Below are 11,895 nucleotides of genomic sequence, written 5' to 3'. Positions count from 1 at the left end.
TATGGTGGAAACTTTGTGGGAGAAGCGATAGCCAGGAAGGCTCTGTTAGCAGGATACTGGTGGCTGACCCTCCACAAGGATGCATATGATTACTGCAAGAGATGTGATGCTTGCCAACGAATGGGGAAGCCCCCCCAAAACAAGTGCCATGCCATTGCAACCCATTCTTCCCCTAAAACCGTTCCGAGAAGTGGGGGATTGATTTTGTGGGTCCCATTGATCCACCCACCAGACGGAAGCAAAATAGATACATCCTAGTCTGTACGGATTATGTCACAAAGTGGTGTGAAGCTAAAGCCCCGAAGCGGGACGATGGTAACGTCATAGCCCTATTCATGTACGAGAATATTATCACTCGTTTTGGCAGTCCCCTTGAGCTGGTAAGTGACAGAGGTACTCATTTTCTTAACAAAATCATGGAAGAGTTGACGGAACTGTATAAGATCCGCCATCGCAAGTCCACTCCTTATTACCCCCAGAGCCAATGGCCAAGTTGAAGTCACCAATAGTATCCTCTGCTCAATCCTGACAAGAACGATTGCCGCACATCGTCGCGACTGGAACGATCGACTTACAGAGGCCCTCTGGGCGTACAGAACCTCTCATAAGGCAGCTACAGGACACCCCTTTCCAGCTAGTGTATGGTACAAAAGTTGTCTTCCTTGTTGAGTTGGAATTGCCCTCTTTGCGAGTGGCAGTTAAAGAATGCTTGGGAGATGATGAGTCATTGCAACGCTGTCTCCTGCACTTAGAATGCTTGGATGAGATATGATGGATGGCCCTACAGTGCATGGAAACTACTCAAGCGCGACGCAAGGCCTATCATGACAGTTTCATCAAGCACAAGGAGTTTAAAGAAGGTGATCTTGTTCTAACCTATGATTCGAGATTTGGCAAGTTTCCTGGCAAGCTTCAACAACGGTGGATGGGCCCGTACAAGGTACTTGCTGTCAATCCTAATGGCTCTGTTCAGGTACAGACCGTTGATGCCTCTGATGGTCCCTTCCTGATGAATGGCTATTGTCTGAAGAAGTACTTCCCTCCCTGGGGATCTTGACAATCACAGTCGACCTACCCTTTCCCTTTTGGGCAGCGCACTATCCTTCTCGTCGTGCTTCTGATAGCCCTTATGATTCTCCTCATGAGGCAGTCTCGTTCTACTCCCCCCTCGCAGAAACATCTCAACCCGACCTTGTTCTCTTCTCGTCGGATCCAACAACGGTGGTGAGGTTGGTCCTGACATATGGTATTTCTACCATTCTCTTTTTCACCGAAAAAAAAGAAAAAAAAAGATAAAAAAAACAAAAACAAAAAAATAAACAAAACTGTTATGGGAGAAAATGAAGAAATTCCCTATCATAACAGGCCTCGTTCTAGGAAAAGGTGAAAACACCCTTGGGCGGGAAGCTGACTCTTATGGGAGAAAAGTAAGAAATTCCCTGTCATAACAGGCCTCATTCCAAGAAAAGGTGGAAACACCCTTGGGCAAGAAGCTGACTGTGGAAAAGGTGGCAACACCCTGCCATTCAGGATAGTTGACTCATCACCAGCAGAATCTTTCCAGCATGTAATTTGAAGCCACCTCCCTTGGTGTGCTGTCTTTGCAATATCTGTCCATCTGCCTTTCTTAATAGACGACTCTTCTTACAAATCATTGAAGTATGAGATTTTTAGGTTGCCTCCCTGGGTACGCCTCGTCTTCAAGATCCTGATGAGAACAATAGCCGACATAATCTTTATCACCAACCCCTTGAGTGATGTGAGCTTTCATCCTAACAGGATGGGGACGTGAGTTTGGGCTGCCCTCTGTATCTATCAGTGAGCGTGAGACGAGGATGGGGGGAGTGACCAATCTTTCCCTTTAAATCAAATGAAAGGTGAGATGTGTGAACGGAGTGTTGCACCCACGGGATGGGCCTCTCAATGCACAATGCATGATCTGTTCCTATGCACTGCACAATAAGGCTCCCTGGCCTTCCTTCTTGCACTGTATGCTGGCATAGGGAAAGATACACAGTTGCACCATCAAATGTGCACAAGGCATATAATCTCTGCACAAGTGACAGTGAGGATTACATCAATGGGTTTCAGGAAAGGGCTACCCTCTGAATCTTTCAACGGAGCGCGAGACAGAGGGTGTGCTGAGTATGGCTGGAGTTTCTTCAATCAATTATCGAGAGGTGAGGATTGAGGGACGTTATGACAATTAGAGTCAAGTACGTTTCTGTTTCCCTATGCACCCACGGGATGGGTCTCTGCCATCAGCACATGACATGTCACTCTGTTCTGTACACTGCACTGCAAGGCTCCTTGGCCTTTCTCCTTGCACCTATGCTAGACGGGGTTGGACGCACTAATATACCATTAATTGTGCACCCTGGCATACTCCCTCTGCATCATTCCCTTGTCGATTCCTAAATCAGGTGTGAGCTCTAGGTTTTCATCATTATTTCCTCAAGTGATGTTAGTAATGGGATGAGTGACTGCTCTTTCATTCCATTTGAGTGATCGTGAGTTGAGTGCAATATCCTCGTCATTGACAAATTTTCTGCGATTCCTTCAACCAGCCACCTCCCTGGGTGTTGTCGCATGGTCCTTGCTAAGAAGGATGAAGGACGTGTGATGTGAAGACACCTTGTTACCTCCTGCAGCCGACAACGATACAAGATGCAATCTTAATAGTCGATATTCCTCCTCGGCAATATGGGCCAAGTTCTTCTAACCCTACACATTTTATTTTTTGTGATGGTTATGTCTTAAGTGTGGGGACGCCATGGTTGGTCTGATGTGTGGTACTCAATCCTTGATGTTCGGTTTACCCTTCCTGCTAAGGTCTTAAGTGTGGGAACACGTCCTTGCGCGTTTATGTTGCATACCCCTATTGTGAATACCCTGATTTTGCCCTGGACCTGATGTTGCATGTTTCCAACATTTTTCCTCGTCTCGCAGCACATTTTTCTTTTTTACAGATTTTTGATCCGATGAACGGTTTGGATTTTATTAATTTTTCTTCATTTTTCTCGTGTGACCGTGTTTCTCGTGTCGCACGTGAACGCGCTTGTCTTTGGTTTTACACATCTCGGGACGCCCCGTGGCATCCATGGTTTGCACGTCACCGTCTCTGCCCGTTTGACCCCATCACTGCAAATTTTTTTATCCCTGCCCGCGCATGCGCACGAGCCGGGGTGTGTTTCTTGCTCCTCCATTTTCCATTTTTTATTTTATTTTTCTATTCTCCCTTAAAAACAAAAAAAAAACAACCATCGTCCAAAAAAAAAACTAATAATAATAATAATAATAATAAAGAATTAAAAAAATAAGCAAGAGGAAAAAAAACAAAAGAACCACAAGAAAGAGAAAAAAACGAAAAAAACAAAAAAAAACAACCAACCCAAAAAAAAACCAAGCTAGAAAAAATAAAAAAGAAAAAAAACCAAAAGAAAGAACCCAAGAAGAGAAAAACACAACACCATTGAAAAAAAGAAAAAGAAAAAAAAACAAGAAAGGAAAACAAAAATAAGAAAGGAATAAAGAAAGAAAAGAGAAAAAAAAAACGAAAAAAAAACCTACCTGGTTGCAGTTCATGCGTGCGTGCCTCCTCTTCCTCCCCTTCTTCTCCCCTCCTGCTCCTTCTTCCTCCTCCCTCCCTCCCTCCTTCTTCCCCTTTCCCTTCTCTTCTTTCTTCTGCATCTTCTTCTCCTCCTCCTTGTTTCTTCCTCCCCCTGCCATCGTCGTTTCCTCCCTCCTCGTTGCGCTGCGCTGCACTGTGCTTCACCGCCACCGCTGCTTCGTCCGCGTCCCCTTTCGCCTCCCCGGCCGTCTCCAGTGACTGCTTCTATGGCGCCTTTCAACCCCCCCCACCCCCCCCCCCCCCCCCCCCCCCCTGGGTGTTGTCGCATGGTCCTTGCTAAGAAGGATGAAGGACGTGTGATGTGAAGACACCTTGTTACCTCCTGCAGCCGACAACGATACAAGATGCAATCTTAATAGTCGATATTCCTCCTCGGCAATATGGGCCAAGTTCTTCTAACCCTACACATTTTATTTTTTGTGATGGTTATGTCTTAAGTGTGGGGACGCCATGGTTGGTCTGATGTGTGGTACTCAATCCTTGATGTTCGGTTTACCCTTCCTGCTAAGGTCTTAAGTGTGGGAACACGTCCTTGTGCGTTTATGTTGCATACCCCTATTGTGAATACCCTGATTTTGCCCTGGACCTGATGTTGCATGTTTCCAACATTTTTCCTCGTCTCGCAGCACATTTTTCTTTTTTACAGATTTTTGATCCGATGAACGGTTTGGATTTTATTAATTTTTCTTCATTTTTCTCGTGTGACCGTGTTTCTCGTGTCGCACGTGAACGCGCTTGTCTTTGGTTTTACACATCTCGGGACGCCCCGTGGCATCCATGGTTTGCACGTCACCGTCTCTGCCCGTTTGACCCCATCACTGCAAATTTTTTTATCCCTGCCCGCGCATGCGCACGAGCCGGGGTGTGTTTCTTGCTCCTCCATTTTCCATTTTTTATTTTATTTTTCTATTCTCCCTTAAAAACAAAAAAAAAACAACCATCGTCCAAAAAAAAAACTAATAATAATAATAATAATAATAAAGAATTAAAAAAATAAGCAAGAGGAAAAAAAACAAAAGAACCACAAGAAAGAGAAAAAAACGAAAAAAACAAAAAAAAACAACCAACCCAAAAAAAAACCAAGCTAGAAAAAATAAAAAAGAAAAAAAACCAAAAGAAAGAACCCAAGAAGAGAAAAACACAACACCATTGAAAAAAAGAAAAAGAAAAAAAAACAAGAAAGGAAAACAAAAATAAGAAAGGAATAAAGAAAGAAAAGAGAAAAAAAAAACGAAAAAAAAACCTACCTGGTTGCAGTTCATGCGTGCGTGCCTCCTCTTCCTCCCCTTCTTCTCCCCTCCTGCTCCTTCTTCCTCCTCCCTCCCTCCCTCCTTCTTCCCCTTTCCCTTCTCTTCTTTCTTCTGCATCTTCTTCTCCTCCTCCTTGTTTCTTCCTCCCCCTGCCATCGTCGTTTCCTCCCTCCTCGTTGCGCTGCGCTGCACTGTGCTTCACCGCCACCGCTGCTTCGTCCGCGTCCCCTTTCGCCTCCCCGGCCGTCTCCAGTGACTGCTTCTATGGCGCCTTTCAACCCCCCCCGCCCCCCCCCCCCCCCCCCCCCCCCCCCCCCCCCCCCCCCCCCGCGTCGGCGCTGCCTCCTCCCTTAACCTCTACAGCAATGGCAATAGCACCTTCTCTGGCCACCTCCCCTCTCTGGGCATCTGCTCCTCCTCCTTCCCCTAGCGGCCGCCAAAGCCTCCCCCTCCCCCTCCCCCTCCACCACTAGCCACCAGCCTCCAGTCTCTCCTCCCCCTAACCTCAGTTAGTTAACCCCCCCAAACTAACCTCAGTTAGTTACGCCCCCCCCAAAACTAACCTCAGTTAGTTAACCCCCCACTAACCCTAGTTAGCCTAACTAACCCCCTCCACTAAACTTGGTTAGTTCCCACCCTACCTTCATTGACCTAGTTAAACTGACCTAACTAGACTAGACTAACCAGACCTGACTAAACTAACCAGACCAGACTTACCTGACTTACCCAGATCTACCTAACTAGACTAGACTAACCAGACTTGACTAAACTAACCAGACTTGACTAAACTGACCTACCTAGACTAACCAGCCTTAATTGCCTTGACTTGACCTACCTTAACAAACTGACCTAACTTAACTAACTTCATTGATTTACTCAACTAAATTAACTTAATTCACTTTTTCAGACTAAGCTAATCTAATTCACCTAATCTACTCAGTTAGCCCCCGTTCCTGCCTTTTCTCTTTCGTTGTTTTCCTGCTGAGTATTATGGGTGTGCTAGCGGGCATTCATGCGCGAGGACGCGCTTCTGACTTGTCCGTGTGGTGGAGTACTACAGACCCGCCATTCACACGCAGTCATCCTTCGCTGTTCACACGCAGTCATCCTTTGCTGTTCACATGCAGCCCGCGTACCGCCTTGTATTTTCCAACCCACAAATATTTAAAATACATAAAAATAAACAGAAAACACATAAAAAATTCCAAAAATTCATTTAAAAATTAAAAAAAGATTATACAATTTTTTCTAAAAATTTACAAATATTATTGAAATTGTTTGGAAAATTTTTAAGGTGAAAATCAAAACAAATAATTTTCAAAAAATTTACAATCTGAAAATTCATTCAAAATTACATGAAAAATGAGTAAATTGCATTAAAAATTAGCAAACATACAGAAATAAATTCAAAAAAATTCCAAAAAATTTCGTAAATCCCCCTGTCTCTTTTGCCACTAAATTCTCCATAAAAAATATTTTCATAAAAGGAAAAAATTTTATTTGAAGCAAAAAAATCCTAATTTTAATACTACACTTCATAAAAATTTATTTTAAATCCTAAAAATCAGTTGAAAATCATGGCTGAATTAATATTCTTATACTTTATAACATATCCATGTGTTATATATTCTGATTGAATTATTTTAAAAATTAAATTAAACTAAACAATATACAAAAAACAAACACACTTAATTTTTTTAAAAAAATAAAAAACATAAAAATACAAATGGTATTATGGTTTGTCTATGTGTTACGATTACGAGTACGGTTTATAGTTTTCTTTCTTTCTTGCCTAATACGGGGATTTGGGTGTCTGTTTGTTGCATTGCATGAAGTTTTCGGTCGCATATGTGTAGAGGTCATGCCGATTTTTTTCTAGGATGTGGATTGTTTGGGGTGGTAAATGGGTTAGTTACGTCTATGTATGTCTGTCCTTATTTTGATTGATTCCTTTTTTTTAGCCCTTTGGTTTTTTTGCAGGCATTCTTTGTGATTGTCTGTGTTGTGGTGTGTGTGTTTTCCACCTGAATGGCACCTTACGCTCCTCCTCCTATCCAGTATGTCCCGCTAGTTAGTAGGGATTACTCTTCCCTACTAGCTTTTGAGCCTATAGCGAAAGTAGAACTTGCGACTTTCGTGGCTGCTTCTTTCCCCTTTATTCCAGATGATCCATCCTTGTGTGATGAGTTCCTTGCATCATACAGCAAGAAGTCGGGATTGGTTCATGGTGCTTCTATGACATTGACACCCCGAGGGTTAGGGAAGGCTTTGTCTCTTCCCTACAAAGGCGAGCTCTTTGTTACAGCTAGACAATTATTCTCCAACGATGAGATTTTCAAGCTGTTACAGAAGCAGACCAAGGAAATTCTAGATGTCAAGAAAGTGATCAACACTTCAGGAGTCTCTTTTTCCATGATCACTGATCCTTTGTGGAAGTTGGTTTGCCGGTTTCTCCAAGACAGGTTTATGCCTGCCAAAACACCATCCCATTACTTGTCCAAAGAGCTCTTTACAGCTTCCAGAATGGTGTTAAAAGGAGTGGCTATTGATTGGAGCACTTACCTGCTTACAAAGATGGATCAACATTTTGTCAAAGTAACCAAAGAAAATGTCACAAACGTCACATATGGATCCTACCTGTATGCTTTCTTGACATACTCAGGCCTAAAGAAGGGTGTGCTTCCACCTCCTCCATCTGATCCACCACCTTCAGAAGAGTCAGAACCTATTGATATAGAGGATCTTGATTCTCCTCCTCCACCACCTTCAGAAGAGTCAGAACCTCCTCCACCACCTTCAGAAGAGTTAGAACCTATTGATATAGAGGATCTTGATTCTCCTCCTCCACTGGTCATTCAGTGAAAATGCTTGAAGCATGTGGCAGATAAAGCTCCTTCAGTTCTTCCTTCAGTTACAATTCCTGCTACATCTGGCAGTGACCTCCTTGCTTACCTCACATTTAACAATTTGTTTAGAGCACATAGAGAGGGTTCCTTGGACATATCAGTCCCTTCACTGAATAGTCTAGTGACGAGAGATGCCATTCCATTCCTCTGTAAAGATATCTAGAGTTTGATTGAACTTTCAGTGACAGCTTGTGCTCAACAGTTGTATGCTTCCTTTTATGAAGAACTGATGCAGTCCAAAGACTAGTTGCATAAGGCAATCTCAGAGTTAGCCTCTGCTAAAGACACACTAGCAAATCTGTTTAAGCAGATGGAGCAACAAACCCAAATGATTAAGGCTCAGAGAGAAGAGATATCTTCTTTGAAGATTCAGTTAATGGAGGCTCAGTCAGAGGTCACTAGAGTATCAGAGGAGAAGGAGAGGATGTCCAAAGAAGCTCAAGAGTTTCAAACTCTTTTAGATGCAAAACTCTCAGCCTTACAGACTGCTCATGACACAGTGGAATCACAAGCTTCCCAAATCAAGCAGTTACAAGACTGACTATCAGAGTCACGGTCTATTCCTCCAAGCCCCAATGTTCCTCTGATTCCTTCTATCTCTAAGCAGGACTTGGCAGTTCTCCAGAGACAGGCCACATTGTGTCCTTTGTTCCAAGATAAAGTGGAAAGATTGCAGTCCAAGATGGATTTGTTATAGTCGACATTTGAGCATTTCCAGGAGTATGTTCCTCCAGACCATTCTTTCTTTGTCCACTATCAATTGCAAAAGTTGGCCTTTTACATGAAGCTTTCAACAATGGATCTTCCTCTTCCTGAGGATGCTTGGAGTGGTGCTTGGTCTCTTGAGTTACTAACAGAAGTAGTCCGTATGGTATTTGAAGATTTTGTGACGACGGATACCATGTTGCTGTCATATATGTATCTACGAGGAGATCTATTGATTCCAGATGAAGTAGATATGGCTTGGTATGTGGGGGATGTGATTTTGCAAGTTGTTTTGTATGTCAACCATTTGGAGGTGCGGATAGATGACATGTTCCAGTGTTACTCTCCAAAAGTGGCTACTTGCCCTGATGATTCCTGGCACAAATGATTGATTCTGTGGTCTTGAATCAACGTCAAAACAGAGCTTCTACCTATGTATAGAGCACTAACCAACTGAGGGTGGATCTCTTAGCTCACCTTTCCAAAAACCATCCATTTGATTCAACCTTTTTTTATGCCTATCAGAGAAGATATGTCTTAGGTCCCTCTGTTCCTAGCCTATTATACTACCAATAAATGGCTCATCGCTATGATACCTATCTTTCCCTTTATCAAACCAATTCAACAGCAATCTTACCTCTTCTTTTCCAACCTCAATCTTTTTCTCAAATCCCCATATTTACCTATTGCTCTTTTATCGAAGATAGAGTATTTTCCCCTTCTCCACCGTGCCCTTCTCTATCCATCCATATACCTTCTACTTTTCCTGTTTATCAATTAACACCTTTCATAACTGATTCCCTTAAGTTTTAACCCACTCCTTCTTTAACTTATTCCTCCTTTTATGATTTTGCCTACCCATCTCTTCATCCTCTTTTATTCTTATATCCTTTACAAATTTGTTATGTCTTTTAAATGATAATTAGATGAGTTAATGAATAACGAAGTTTTCCTTTAGTAGTTTTTTCTATTAGATACAGGTGATAAGTTGGGGTCGTGGTTTAGCAAGATTATTGAAGATCCGACATAAGAAAAAATTGAGCTCTTTAATGAACTTATATTCTTCTTTTCCTTAGGTTGCGAGGACGCTTCCTTTCTAAGTGTGGGGATATATTGAGAGTGAAAAAAGATTGAATTTTTGACTGATTTTTGTTGTTTTTGAGGTCTGAATGATTGATTTTTGATGGATTTAGAGTGATGTATGATTGTTAAAGGAAGTATTTGAGAGTGTTTTGGATGATATTAATTATGTTTTGGAAGTTCATGATGATTTTTAGTGGAGATATGAAGCTCTATGATGTTCTGTTGAGCTTCTGATTGGTTCTGTATACCTTCTAAATAGCTTCTGTTTTGTTCTGATTGTCTTCTGTATGAAGCGTGGATTGATGATTAATGAAGATTGAGATCTTTTGAAAGATTATTGAATAGTTTTTGATAGTTTGGAATGGTTTGAGTATGAGTTATGAGGTTCTAATAACCTTATGTAACCCTCTGTAGAGCCTCTGTCTTTGCTCTGTCTTTGTACTGTAACTGTACTGTAACTGTTCTGTAGACCTTCTGTAAGTGTTATGTAGAATGTATGTATGACTTTCGGAAAGTTTTCTAACCTTTGGAAAGGATGAATCTATGTTTAAAAGAGCTAAAACAAGTGGAAGAAGCAGCTGCTAAAGACTGAAGAGAAGACTAAGTGGTATTGATAGTAGTGAGCTGTGAAAAGACACTGTAGTGGTTCTGGTGACTCTTCATATCAGACATACCTCTTGGGAGGTGCATCCACGACCTAAGAAGGATTATTGAGAGTTATTATGAGAGTATTGTAGTGAGGAGATGATGTACTATTGAGAGAGAGAGAGAGAGAGAGAGAGAGAGAGAGAGAGAGAGAGAGAGAGAGAGAGAGAGAGAGAGAGAGAGAGAGAGAGAGAGAGAGAGAGAGCCAATTCTATCAAAACAATGTAACTATATATGAGAGATTGAGAGAGAGAACTATGAAGACATTGAAGATGAATAATATGTGATTGATTTCCATTCAAAGATGGTGTATTCTTTTATGTTCTTTTTTCTATTGATGGATTCTATGAAGATGTTGAAGATTATGGTTGATTCTATCAAATCCGTGGGAGAAATCTACTATGATGCTGCGTGAAGATTTGCTGTTTTCTTTGTTTTGATGATCAAAAGAATGAAATAAAATCTTGTTGATGTTACAAGATAGATTTTCTTGCAAGAGAATTCCCTTCTCCTTGGTGTTCCTTTTGGGGCTCCACAATTACATTACACATGTAGGCATTTGCCCTTTTGACATGGACATCTATGGTAATTTAGAATATAATCCAAATTTCTATGCTTGGATCATGCAGAAGTAAAACACTAAGATTTTATGTTGAAGGCCAGGCTTCATCCTCAAACCCTTTAATCCTAGGAAGGATTCTTCTCATTTCAGAGGGGGGAGAGGAATCAAACCAAACACATAAGGAAAACAATAAAGGAAAAACACACATTAGAAACCTCAATCAATGCCTAATAATAGAAATAGAAGAATGAAACAACTTGTGATTGAGAAAAATGTCATTAAAATTTGAAATCAATAGACTACTTGAAGGAAAAGTCTACTTCTACATGTCAGTTCAGCATGTAGTCATTTCCTTTTGCTTGTAATTATTCTTAAAAAAAGCACTAATGGTAAATGTGGCTTCATGATAGACACCCATCATGGCAGGCTAAGAAAAGGCTGGCAATTTGCCTTTTTCAGAAGAAGAGCAGGCAAAATACGGCCTTTCGGTGGAAACATGAACCTTAAACTAGTTTAAGTTCCAGCATGTCTTCAACTTAGAGGACGTAGCCATTGAGGAGTGTGCCTTGAGGAAGATTATAGACCAATGCCAATTGCAAAAATACATGGAAGTAATGAGCCAAGGAGTCGATTATATCCATTGTGCAAAATTTCTAAGAACTTTTAACAGGAATCGTGGCACTGTCACCATGTGAGAGGAGGAATAGACTTGCGAAGTACAGATTGAGCTAACCCCAAACTTGGTGGAAAGGGCCCTAGCATTGGCCAATAAGGTGGAATGAAAACCAAAGAGAGATATGTATGGCATGCTGGGAGTGGACAAGATAAAGGTCCATACCAACTATGTCATCAGCTTAGTAGATATCCCCAACCCTGAGATTCAACTCCAAGCAAAAATGGTGCGCACGTTGTTCTCTAGTTAGAGGTACAACACCATCATGAGCTGCATTAATGTCCCTCTACTAGAGAGCATCACATCACGATCACTGGATGAGGTGAACCTCAATGGTTTCGTGAGAAAGACCATTGAGACCTTGGCTAAGGCCCTGGCAATAGGAGGAGGGCCAGCAGGAGGAGAGTCCCCAGCTACTACCAAGGCCAAAAGGAAAGCCT

Source organism: Lygodium microphyllum, chromosome 4 (assembly GCF_053477565.2).
Source record: "Lygodium microphyllum isolate KBCC chromosome 4, Lygodium_microphyllum_v1.1.10, whole genome shotgun sequence".
Lineage (NCBI taxonomy): Eukaryota > Viridiplantae > Streptophyta > Polypodiopsida > Schizaeales > Lygodiaceae > Lygodium > Lygodium microphyllum.
This window is presented reverse-complemented; position numbering follows the sequence as displayed.